This window comes from Bubalus bubalis, chromosome 18 (assembly GCF_019923935.1).
Source record: "Bubalus bubalis isolate 160015118507 breed Murrah chromosome 18, NDDB_SH_1, whole genome shotgun sequence".
NCBI classification, from domain to species: Eukaryota; Metazoa; Chordata; class Mammalia; order Artiodactyla; family Bovidae; genus Bubalus; species Bubalus bubalis.
In genome coordinates, this window is record NC_059174.1 from 23,975,453 (window position 1) to 23,988,501 (window position 13,049).

Below are 13,049 nucleotides of genomic sequence, written 5' to 3' on the forward strand. Positions count from 1 at the left end.
CAGCTTCAACCCCAGTTTGGTAACTCAGGATGCCGGGGGTCTGGTTGTAGCTCTGCTACCAACCAGCTGGAGTGAGTCCCTGGGGCTCCGGGTCCATTTTATAAAAAGTATTTATTTATTTAGCTGAGTCAGGCCTCAGTTGCTCTACGGCATGTGGGATCTTAGTTCCCCGACCAGGAATCAGACCTGTGTCCCCTGCACTGCAAAGTGCATCCCTAACCACTGGATTCACTTCCCATGTGTGCTGCCCTAGCCTCCAAGACTGGTCAGATGCCAGCTTTGGGCCTGGGTAGAGTCAGCTCCCTGTGGTCACCCTGCTTCACTCAGGTTAACCAAGCTCTGTGGTCACCTCTCTGTCTTCTAGGGGTAAAACAAATCACAAAATGGGGGAGGCAAACAATCCAAGCAGCTCCTGGTGGATACAAGATCAAGGAGCTGTGAAATAGGGGGCTGCATCTCTCAGTGAGTTTAAGGTCTGCTCAGAGGTCACCTCCTCCACCCACTAAGAGGCCCTCCATAGTTCCCTGTCTTCACCTTATTTCCCTTCAAAACAGTCACAATCGCCCCATCACCTCATATAACATAGATTTACATGTATGTTATCTGTTTCCTCACATACCAGCGAGCTCCCTCAGGGCAGGGACCCCATCGGTCTCACTGACCACAGCACCATGAGCAGCGCTGGGCACGCAGCCAAAGACCAATAAACGCTGGCTGAAGAGCTGAATGAAACAAGTGAGAGCCTAGGACCTTGGCAGCTCTAAGACAGCAGGTTCTACACATGACTCCTCTCTGCAAAGGGACACAGCCTTTAAATTGTGAGCCGGGAAACAGGCGTTCCTCCCCGGCCCAACGCTACCTCGTAGCGCTCCACCCAGCTTTGCCACTTTGGGTGCTGAACGGTTTTTTTCCTGAGGACCCAGAAACTGTGGCCCTTTTCCTAGTGATTAACCAGAACCCCTCCCTTCCTCACCAGCAGGGGCCCACCCCCCTTGAACATTAATATCCCGGTTCTTGTAGGTTTTCTAAGGAAGGGTGAGGACGGACAGACACCTTAGACTGCCCACTCCACATCGCTTCTGGGAAAATCCACAGTCGTGTTTTGAAGCCCAGCTGTGACACTCACTGGTTGTGCTGCAAAGATGACAGAGAGCTTCGTGGCTCCCAAGCCTGCTTTATGATGCCTTATGTAAAGACGTGAGCTTTTGTTAAACACAGTAAAAGCCTGCAAGTGAGGCAAATTGGCTCAATGTCGATTTTACTGCCTGAATCTAAGCAACGCTTCTGGTTTCCCATCTGCTTGATCGCCCTTTCCTCCTCCTCTGACATAATGAAATGAAGTATTCTTATTAGTGCGTTATGTCTAGTCTATGGATAATGTTATACGCCAGGGGGCAGTTTGCACAGCTTTCTGCTTGTGTTTTGTGGAGAAAGCGTGAGTGAAGCTGCAGTGCTTTGCTCTTCTTGTTCAATCCTTGGGGAAGAAACCCTTCCTGCCTCCAGCATGTTCATTCATCATTTATGACCTCGCTCATTAGCCCTGGGATGCAGTCTCACGAACCCCAGGGAAGACAGCAAAGACCACCAGAGCCCGCAGTCGCTGGCCGCCAGCTCACAGATGAGACAGCCACCTAGAACATCTCCCTTTCTGACACACCCGGAAGGCTCTGTGGTCTAAGCAGACCAGGTTGGACTCTGACAGTCCGTGGGAGGGCTCCTCTCCGGGCTCCTCCCGGCTCCCTCACCACTCGCTGTGGGGTGTAGGGGTGACTCACTGTGGAAAACGCCTGTGAGCAACAGTGAGCTCTGTAAACAGCCAATGAGGGCTGGTGTGGTGGCTGCTGGTTTTGCTCGCCCAGCTTCTATTCTCCTTCTCTTTGGAGAACCATCCTTCCTCCCACTTTGCGGAATCTCCCTGTCCCGAGTGTAAGCTCCAGAGGTGGGCCTCTGATTCCCACCTGGCCAGTCAGTGCTGAGTGCACCTGGATCCAGCCGTGCCTGATGCTAGTATATCCCTAGGCTACTCAGTTACACGAGCCAACGTGCTTCTTTCAGCACTTCAGTCACTGAGAGGTAGGTTTTGATTCTTAGCAACCAGAAATTGTGATGATGGCAGATATACTGTCTAGCCCTTGGGAGTTTGTTCGGAAGGATGGCAGCGGGACACGGGACCAGCCACAGAGACTCACTGATGTGAAAGAGGGCGCAGTGACTGCACGCTGCTGGTAACTGGTAACTTCTGGGGGCTCTGCGGGCTACAGCCCTGCAGGAAAGTCTCTGCCCCATCCCACCTTACAGTGGCTAGGCCAACGTGGGGATCACTTTCTTTCCTACATGTTCCAGGGACCAGCAGCTCCCAAAGCACACTCTGCTGTCCCCCAACCCCACCTAAAATCAGGAACTTCACTCTCCTTGCTTCTCTTCTAGATCACGGACCCAGGCAGCCTGGAAAAGACTTTTCAAAGGCTCTTGGTTTTTCCCTTCCTGTTCTTTTTAGGTGAGGACTTGTTTTGCTTTCCCCGTTTCCCACTGATCAGGCAGGAAGGACACCAAAACACCACCACCAACCGGCAGAGACAAAGAGGGCATGGAAAGCACCTCCTGTTCTCTGGTTCGGGCTGCCTGGCCCGCACACAGCGGGCAGCTTTTGAGATCCTCTACGGAGCCTCCCAAGCACTGCCCCAGATGGTGGACCGTGCTAGGTGAGCGTTTGTTCTGAAACAAAGAGACAAACAAAAAGGCCCTTCTCAGCTCCCCACCAAAGAGGAGACTTCAAGGCACAAGGTACAGGTCACTGAGACAGGGCTCCCTGGGGAAACTGCATTTCTCCTACCCTCCAGGGAAACGGTCGTGGTGAAGGCGGCCAAATGGCAGTCTGAATTCACATTCCTCTCCAGAGTAACTCGCGTGTCTCCCCCAGACCTAACCTAATGGCAGTGGTCAGCAGCCACACCAGCCTCCCAGACAAAGGAACCCAACTGTCCTTAGGCCCCTGAACTTTTCTGATGGTACCACATGAGCTGCGTTCGTCTGGTTCCCTGTGTCACCCATTTGTTGAGTCTTTGAAAGAAAGTGAGGTGATTTCCAGGTGAGGGCCTGTCTTGCCAGACAGAGAAATATAATCCCAGAAATGTGCAGCACAGCACAGCCCGGCCAGCCTTCCTTCCCTGGCAGTGGACGTGGCCCAGAGAGGATGCCAGTGAATTCAAACAGTCCAGGTTTCCCACCCCAGACTTTCTCAGGCAGACCCAAGATCCTTATTCAAAACCACTAGCATATGACACAAAAGACAAAGTCTGCAAACAGCACTTTGCAAGCTCCCACTTCAGCTCTCCTCTCCAGGGATCTGGGGTGGGGTCACGTGTTCTCCTCCTGAGGTCGAAGGCACCCACTTGGGTTGCAGGTGGGGCGGAGCTGTACCCTCTCGGCCTTGTCTTGGCCACGGCTGGGGCTGGCAGGTCGTGGAGTTGGGGCTCAGCTGATGGTTCTTCTGCTCGTCTGTGAGGCCTGCAGGAGGGTAAGTAGAGCCTAGTGCTTCATCGTGATCTCTGAGCTGCTGCTGAGGTGCAGACCTGCTCCTGCCTAGTCCAGAGGCTGGCAGCTGAGAGATTTAAATGTGAATTAAGCCCCACATGGGCTCACACTGAAATCAAGCAGTCCATTGGGATGCCTCACAAGCTGCCATCCTGAGAATATGTCCACGTGGTCAGGCTCTCCTCATTAGGATTTCAGGTAGAGACAAAAGAAAAACGCACACTGCCTATCTTCCAAGCCCACTGGAATTGCACTGCTCAGCCATACCAGGAGCAAGGAGGGCCGGGTCCTAGGGAAGACCATGGATGGCCAGCACCTGCCAGCCCCACAGGTGCCAGCACTGTGCCAAGGAAGGGCTGGACACTCACGAATTCAATCCTCCCAACACCCTTGGGACCTCAGCTCTCAGTATCCAGTTCAGCACAGCCGTGTGAGTCTTCGTGTCAGCTCCAGCTTACGGATGAGGAAACTGGCTCACAGCCAGGTTCATGCACTTTCTCAAGGTCCTGCAGCAGGTAAAGGCGGGTGTTTCCAAAAGCCCAAGCTCCTAATTATCGTATGGACAGCCTGTGGACCACAATTTCCAAGGAATACTGATGTCATCAAGCACATTCAGAGGAAGGAGACCAGGCTAGTGAGGGGCAAGACTTCTGACCAACCGGAAAGGAGGGGAAAGGCACTAGGAAAGGGTCCCCACAATCAGGAGGTTACTATGACCATATGAAAAGTGAAAGTGCTGGTTGCTCAGTCATGTCCGACTCTACATGACTGCATAGACTGTAGCCCTCCAGGCTCCTCTGTCCATGGGGTTTTCCAGGCAAGAATACCGGGGTGGGTTGCCCACGCCCTTCTCTAGGACTATGACCACACTGGCCCCTTAGTCTGTACGTCTTTAACACCTTTGCAGTGTCACAGCTTGCTGCTGCTGCTAAGTCGCTTCAGTCGTGTCCGACTCTGTGTGACCCCATAGACGGCAGCCCACCAGGCTCCTCCCTCCCTGGGACTCTCCAGGCAAGAACACTGGAGTGGGTTGCCATTTCCTTCTCCAATGCATGAAAGTGAAAAGTGAAAGTGAAGTCGCTCAGTCGTGTCTGACCCTCAGCGACCCCCTTGGACTGCAGCCTTCCAGGCTCCTCTGTCCATGGAATTTTCCAGGCAAGAGTACTGGAGTGGGGTGCCATTGCCTTCTCCATGTCACAGCTTAATCCTCATCAAATGAATGCCCTGCCCTGACCCTTCTCCTGGCCCCTCACAGCACTGCATCTGCCCTACTCATCGCTCCCTACCTGATGTTCCTATTGCTTACGACGCCCTCTCACTGGATGGAAAGCCTCTCAAAGGCAGAATCCAGCTCAGATTCTTCCTCCTGCCCCAGAGCCAGACCCCTGGGTGCTAAAGCACTGAACAGTGAATGAATGAATGGGTCTGTCCTGGGAGGTCCTGACACTGTGTGTCCCCACCAAATTTATTTTTGCTTATTAGCACCAGAGCTGAATGCTGAGATAGCTGTTCTAAGACAATTTTGCATCCCATGAGCTTAAGCTCCCACACGCATGTTGGTCAGCACGGTCTGGGCGCAGGGGTGATTAGAGCCCCGGAAGGATGGTGGGAAGGGGCAGAGAAGACACACCATTTTCCAGCATCGAATGTGAACCCAAACAGGGCTCCTAAGAATGGACTTCAATTCAGTGAGCACTTCCCCAACATCTCCTAAGTGCAAGGCACAGCCTTTACCCCTTTAGTGCAGATCATGCCCCCCAATGAGGAGGCAGCATTCCCAGCATGTGTGAAGCTGATGGTGTACCAGGTCCTATTCCAGGGCAGTGGCTGCAGTGCCAGGCGGTGGTGCTGCCCATGCTCTCGAAAGCCAGGCCATTCCTCCTGTGCCGGCTCCAGCATCCCCAGCTCCGACACAGACTGGCCGGCTCACGGGGATCACCAAACGTCCCTGGGACTCTTTGGTTGATCGTGCAAGAATGTACAAGCAAATGTCCTGCTTCCTGGCGTGGGGTGTGTTGTTTCAAGGCCATCACCATGCTCTAAGGCTAAGATCAAGGACCGTCTGAAGCCAGACACGTGCCCGGCAGTGCTTACGCGGGCACAGCCTGGACCATGAGGTCCACGGGAAAAGGAGGGGCCCCAGCAGGGCTCTGGAGCCCAGGGGTGCGTGGGACTCCCATGCGCAACGTCAGACTAAACCTTCACCACACCCGGCCCAACGCCTCACTCCCCCAAAGAGATGACATACACTCTTCCTCTTTCTCCTCAGCACCCCTTGATCCTGGGACAGGAGGGGGCCGCTCAGAGACCAAGAGTGGGTCAGAGCCGGGTGTGGAGGGCAGCAAGCCTCTGACACCAGCCCCAGGGGAAGCTGTGGGGATGTGGCGCTGGGCCTTCATCGACAGCAAGTCTCAGGGCTTCAGGGATCTTATCGTTACCATCATGACCCTGAACAAAACAAAGGAGCAAGGCCTGAACGAGGCCGTTCTCAGGCCAGCCCTGCTGTCGAGACATGGCAAGGGGCTTTCTGAGCTGGCTGGCGAGTCACGACACAGAACACTGACAAGTGACCCAGTGCTCCCTTTTGGGTTTTCCAAGCATTTTTACAGGTACTATTTGAACAATACTAATAGTTCCTATTGACTTAACACCAGCTTTGTAGTAGGCACATCTATATATAACATTTAATTTAATCCTTATAACAAAAACATCTCAGGGATAAGGAACACAGTTATCCCTGTTTTACATATAAGGAAACTGAGGCTTGGGGAGGTTAACCTACTGCTTGGTCAGTCTTGAAGCTGGTTAGCAGCAGAGCCGCAGGTGGAAGCAGGGTCCTGATTATAACCTCCAACCTAATACCCTGGTAGTGGTCCCGTTTCACAGTAATGGGGGAGGTATGAGAATCGAAGTGACTGTCTGGCCCACTGTCCCAGAGCAGAGGCCTGCAACTAGCCATCTGCACCCTGGATTTGGGCCAGAGAGAGTGATGTTTTGTTTGGCCTGCAGTGGTTTTGTTTTTTGTTTAGCTTAGTTTTTTTTTTTTTTAATTGGAGCGAATATTTATAAATCAGGAGAATTCTCACTAAGAGATACTAATTTCCGGTTTCTCCAGAGAAAAACTGGACGTGCTGATCTGCCTTGTCAGGTGGGACGTGAGTATGGCTCCTGTGGCAGGCAGGACCAGTGCTCTTGAGTGAACCGCAGCCCTCGGTGGACTGCCTGCTGGCCCTGTGGGCACTGTGACCCCAGTTGGTGGTGTTAGTCACAGTTCTGGCAGACTAAACATTACCAGCATGTTGCTAGGGAGGAAAAGTGCTAAACTAATGGCCGATTTTTTTGTTATCCTAATAAATATGGGTGGGAATAATAATAACAAATATGGCCAGGAATTTGACAGGCCCGAGGAACCTGGAGTTTATGGGGAACCATGTTCCAGTTTGTAAAACAGGTCCAGCTTGCTCCCATCTTTCAATGCCGCCTCACTGAAGGGTATGACACATGCCAAGGATCTGACAAGATGCACAACCAACCAGGAGGGTCTGCACAGCTGGAAGCTTGGCCACAGTCCATGGCTGCACTTAAGTGCTGTGTGGTCAGACACATGGAGCACTAATGACAATCACGTGGCTTTGGCTGCCGAGAAGTGCTTCAGAAGTGATGGGAAGCAAATCTCGTGAGCAAGCCAATAAGGAGGCACTTAGCCAACCAGTGGGAAAGTTACCTATGCATGGGATGGCAAGGAGGAAGGAATCTAGTCTCTAAACACTGGGGTGCCCCAGGGCTCAGACCTTGGCCTGCCAACCAAACATCTCCACTGGCGTTATAGACTAAATGGATTCCTTACTGAACTACTGGTTTTCCCATCAAATCTCTCCTCCTCCCGCCCCAGCTTAAGGCAAATCCTGTTGCCTACCAATGACTCTGAGCATGCTCTCCTTTTTGTTAAAAGGACGATGTGTAAGTGTTAAAGAGGTGTCACAGACATAGTAACATCCAACTCAAGAAGAACTGAAAGAGAATTGAGAAAAAAAATTTTTTTCAGTCATGAATTCAGTGCTAGAGAAATTGGGTCCTTCTTCCTGTCGTAAATCATCTTGGGGGCGTTAGCACTGCCCAGTCTACAATGCAAGGGACCCTGGAGCATATGATTCTGGAATCTAGCTCAGCGTCTGATGTGATTCAAGTGGACGAAGGAGTGGAGGGGGCTTTAGAGTGTGGGGGGATGCTAGGGTCTCAGGGGCCACTCACAACAAGAGCCTGCTCAGAGGAAGGGGAGGGGAAGGGGTGATCCAGTCTCAGCAGACCTACTGGAAACTGAGAGTGGATAGCCGGGATATCCTAAAAGAGACCAGCATCTCTAATCTCTCTGCCCATCCTGAACCAGAGAACTGCTGAGGGCTTTGGGTGGATGGGGGTACATGTGGGAGATAAAAGTGAAACACTGGGGTGAGGGTCTCTCTTTTACCTCAAGAGCTGTTTAAGAGAGCTTTGGAGCAAGAATCAAAAGCTGATATTTAAAATAGATAACCAACAAGGACCTAGTGTATAGCACAGGGAACTCTGCTCAATGTTATATGGCACCCTGGATGGGAGGGGGGTTTAGCAGAGAATGGATGGATGCATGTATATGTAGGGTTGAGTCCCTTTGCTGTTTTCCTGAAACTATCAGAACATCGTTAACTGTTAACATGCATGCTAAGTTGCTTCAGCTGTGTCCGACACTGTGAGACCCCCACGGACTATAGCCTGCCAGATTCCTCTGTCCATGGGATTCTCCAGGCAAGAATACTGGAGTGGGTTGCCATGCCCTCCTCCAAGGGATCTTCCCCACCCTGGGTCAAACCCACATCTCTTACATCTCCTGCATTGGCAGGTGGTTTCTTTACCACTAGCACCACCCCAATACAAAATAAAAAGTTTTAAAAAAAGAATCAAAAGCTGTAGGTACTGGGAAGAGACTGACCAAGAGAGACCTGTGGAACTGGCATGTGTGGGGTAATCTGGGGATAGGGATGGGGAGTTTGAAATTGGCTTTGCCTGGTTGGCCCAGGTCTCTTGGACCTCAGGAACAGAAGGAGCCAAAAAAGTGGGCTGCACTCCCCCTGCCCCTGGGGCTGAAGGAGAACAGGGAGCCCAGGGAGAAGATATTCCTCCCAGGTATCCCAGGAGCAGACCACTGGCTTGCCTTTCTGGACACCACTGGCCCAGAGGGCAAGGGCAGCTGCACTCTACAGGGGAGAGCTCTGACTCTGGACTCTACAACCAGAAACAATGAAAAGTTCACAACATGTTCAAAGTCCCAGCAGAAAAAGACCAATCAGAATAAACAGTGCACTTGCTCCAAGAAACAAATGATAGGTCAAAAAGAAAATCACACGTGTCCTAAAGCAAGTCAGGGAAGACATAAACGACTTTCCAACTATAGTAGGCGAGTCCCTGTTGAGATGTGAATTAGTGGCCTGGAAGACCAAAAGGAAAAAGCATCTTCAAGGACAGAACAAAAGTAGAGAGAGACAGGGTCCATGAGGGAAAAGATAAAAGACCTGGAGGACGGGGATGTGCCTGGAGGCCCAGTGGTTAAGAATCTGCTTTTCAACACAGGGGTCGTGGGTTGAATCCCTGGTCAAGGAACTAAGATCCCACATGCCAAAGGGCAACTAGCTCATGTGCTGCAACTACTGAGCCTGTGCTCTAGAGCCCACACAGTAGAGAAAAGCCTGCATGCCACAACCCAATGCATGGATGGTGGCTGCAGCCATGAAATTAAAGACGCTTGCTCCTTGGAAGAAAAGCTATGACAAACCTAGACAGCGTATTAAAAAGCAGATACATCACTTTACTGACAAAGGTCCATATAGTCAAAGCTATAGTTTTTTCAGTAGTCATGTATGGATGTGAGAGTTGGACCATAAAGGAGGCTGAGCGCTGAAGAATTGATGCTTTTGAACTGTGGTGTTGGAGAAGACTCTTGAGAGTCTCTTGGACTGCAAGGATATCAAACCAGTCAATCCTAAAGGAAATCAATCCTGAATATTCATTGGAAGGACAGATGCTAAAGCTGAAACTCCAATACTTTGGCCACCTGATGTGATGAACTGACTCAATGGAAAAGACCCTGATACTGGGAAAGATTGAGGGCAAGAGGAGAAGTGTGTGACAGAGAATAAGACGGTTGGATGTCATCACTGACTCAATGGACATGAGTTTGAGCAAACTCAGAGAGATAGTGAAGGACAGGGAAGCCTGGCGTGCTGCAGTTCATGGGGTCTCAGAGAGTTGGACACAACTTGGCAACTGAACAACAACAATGTTTATAAAAGACCTGGAGGACAGACCCAGGGAGATCTAACTTGAGAATATTAGGAGTTCTAGAAGAAAGAAATGGAATGGATGGAGGAGAGCCAGTAATTAAGAAACAACAGAAGATAATTCTATTGACATAGAAGATAATTTCCTGGAGCCAAGAAAAAAACCAGAGTCTACAGACAAAAAGGACTCAGAGTTCCAGGAAGGGTGGCCAGAAGAGATGTATACAACAGGTTATCCTGGCAAAATTCAACTTTGAGGATGAACACAAAACCCTAAAAGCTTCTAGACAGAAAGAACATATTACCTGTAAAGAAAAAAACATAACACATCTGACTTCTCCTCTGAAACACTACGAACTAAAAGAGTAGAGTACCATCTACCAACCATTCAGAAAAGAGAAGCAAAGCCCTTCAAATACTCTGTATATTTTTCAAGGCAAAAGATAATTGCAGATATGCAAGAGTAATGCTTAAAATTCTCCAAGCCAGGCTTCAGCCATACATGAACCGTGAACTTCCAGATGTTCAAGCTGGTTTTAGAAAAGGCAGAGGAACCAGAGATCAAATTGCCAACATCTGCTGGATCATCGAAAAAGCAAGAGAGTTCCAGAAAAACATGTATTTCTGCTTTATTGACTATGCCAAAGCCTTTGACTGTGTGGATCACAATAAACTGTGGAAAATTCTGAAAGAGATGGGAATACCAGACCACCTGACCTACCTCTTGAGAAACCTGTATGCAGGTCAGCAAGCAATAGTTAGCACTGGACATGGACCAACAGACTGGTTCCAAATAGGAAAAGGAGTACGTCAGGGCTGTATATTGTCACCCTGCTTATTTAACTTATATGCAGAGTACATCATGAGAAACGCTGGGCTGGAAGAAGCACAAGCTGGAATCAAGACTGCCAGGAGAAATACCAATAACCTCAGATATGCAAATGATACCACCCTTATGGCAGAAAGTGAAGAAGAACTAAAGAGCCTCTTGATGAAACTGAAAGAGGAAAGTGAAAACGTTGGCTTAAAGCTCAACATTCAGAAAACTAAGATCATGGCATCTGGTCCCACCACTTCATGGGAAATAGATGGGGAAACAGTGGAAACAATGGCTGACTTTATTTTTCTGGGTTCCAAAATCACTGCAGATGGTGATTGCAGCCATGAAATTAAAAGACGCTGACTCCTTGGAAGGAAAGTTATGACTAACCTAGACAGCACATTAAAAAGCAGAGGCATTACTTTGCCAACAAAGGTCCATCTAGTCAAGGCTATGGTTTTTCCAGTGGTCACGTATGGATGTGAGAGTTGGACTATAAAGAAAGCTGAGCACCGAAGAATTGATGCTTTTGAACTGTGGTGTTGGAGAAGACTCTTGAGAGTCCTTTGAACTGCAAGGAGATCTAACCAGTCCATCTTAAAGGAGATCAGTCCTAGGTGTTCATTGGAAGGACTGATGTTGAAGCTGAAACTCCAATACTTTGGGCACCTCATGCGAAGAGCTGACTCATTGGGAAAGACCCTGATGCTGGGAAAGATAGAGGGCAGGAGGAGAAGGGGACGACAGAGGATGAGATGGCTGGATGGCATCACAGACTCGATGGACATGGGTTTGGGCAGACTCCGGGAGTTGGTGATGGACAGGGAGGCCTGGCATGCTGCGGTTCATGGGGTTGCAAAGAGTCGGACATGACTGAGTGACTGAACTGAACTGAACTGAAGAGTCCATGGAGTTTATCACCCACACATCCCACCTATGGAAAATATTTAAGGCAACATATATGCACCAGAACAGAACTCAACATGGGGAAAGTGAACAGGTCAGGAAAGCATGATGGATATGGATGTTTGCTCACACGCTTGCTCCCTCCCCTTTCTCCTCAATCTGAACGGAGAAAGGTGGACTCTCTGGGAACAGAGCCAATAAATGAGGACTCTGAAAATAGAAGGGACATACTATCAGGGAAATTCCAACCACAGCCCACGGCTAAAAATATTAAATTATCCTAACAAAATCAAAGGGTTGAAAAGGAAGGGAGTAAAAGTCTTCCAAGGTCTCATCTTAAGCAGGGGTCAGGGACGTGATTCTAAGGTCTCATCCCACTGAAGTGGACAAAACGAGAGAAGAAATGGAGCAACTCCCAAGGAGAAATGGTTATTTGTGTTATCTTGCTTTCAAATAATAGTAGGGCAATATGCATTTGATTATGAATCAAGGGGGAAAGAATGTAACCTTTAATAAGATGGAAAAGTAGAGAACTTCCAAACTGACAAGGGAAATGCAAAGCAACTATTAATACATCAAACCAGCACAAACAAGAGAAAAGAAAACATGGAAACAGTGATGGAAGGAAATTAAAAACATACCAAAAGATGGAAGGAATAAAATCAAGTACATCAGTTAATGAAGACGATGTCAGATTGGATTGAAAAATCAGAACAAAAAACAAAACCCAGGTACACAATGTTTTTAAGAATCTAAATAAAGGTATGTAAAAATGTTGAAAATAAATTCAAAGACAAATAGATACCAGGCAAATGCAAACAGAAGGAAAGCATGAGTGTCAAAATTAATTAGATAAAGGGGAATTTTAGCTGAAATATAATGCAGAGGATGAAGGTATTTGGAATGATAAAAGGAATACTTTATGAAAAAGTTAACAACCATCAGAAACTTGTATGCATTAGACAACAGAGAAGCTAAATATATAAAACATGTATCAGAAATGGAATAAACAAAAAGCTGATGGAAAATTTCAAAAATGTCTATTTCAGAAATGGACAAATCTTATAGGCAAATATTAACTAAAGAAAACGAATTATATAATTTGAATTTCTAGAAATATGCAGGACCTTACACCCCTTAAAACACAAAATAAACTATTCTAATGGACTGGATCATTTACAAAAATTGATTACATGTTAGGTTGAAGAGATAACACCTTAATAAATTTTACAAAGGAGAGCTTTTATACATCACAATATCTAATCACAATCAATAAACCTAGAAATTGAAAAAAGTGAGAAGAAAAATATTGACTTAGAAATTAAGGAGCTCATTCCTAGATAAAATCTAGGATTGAAGAGAAAATCATAAGGGAAATGACAAAGTAGCTAGAAAGTAGTTCATATCAATTCCCATGGGACAGAGCAAAAGTCACGCTCAGAGGGAAATTCAAAGCCTCTATTAGGAATGTGAAAAAT

At 48.3% G+C, this 13,049-nt stretch overlaps 1 protein-coding gene across 3 annotated transcripts in view; it reads right to left on the reverse strand.

Annotated features, from left to right (window-relative positions):
• GNAO1 (G protein subunit alpha o1) overlaps positions 1-13,049 on the reverse strand; it is a 180,789-nt gene that overhangs the window by 99,469 nt on the left and 68,271 nt on the right. The window lies entirely within an intron of this gene.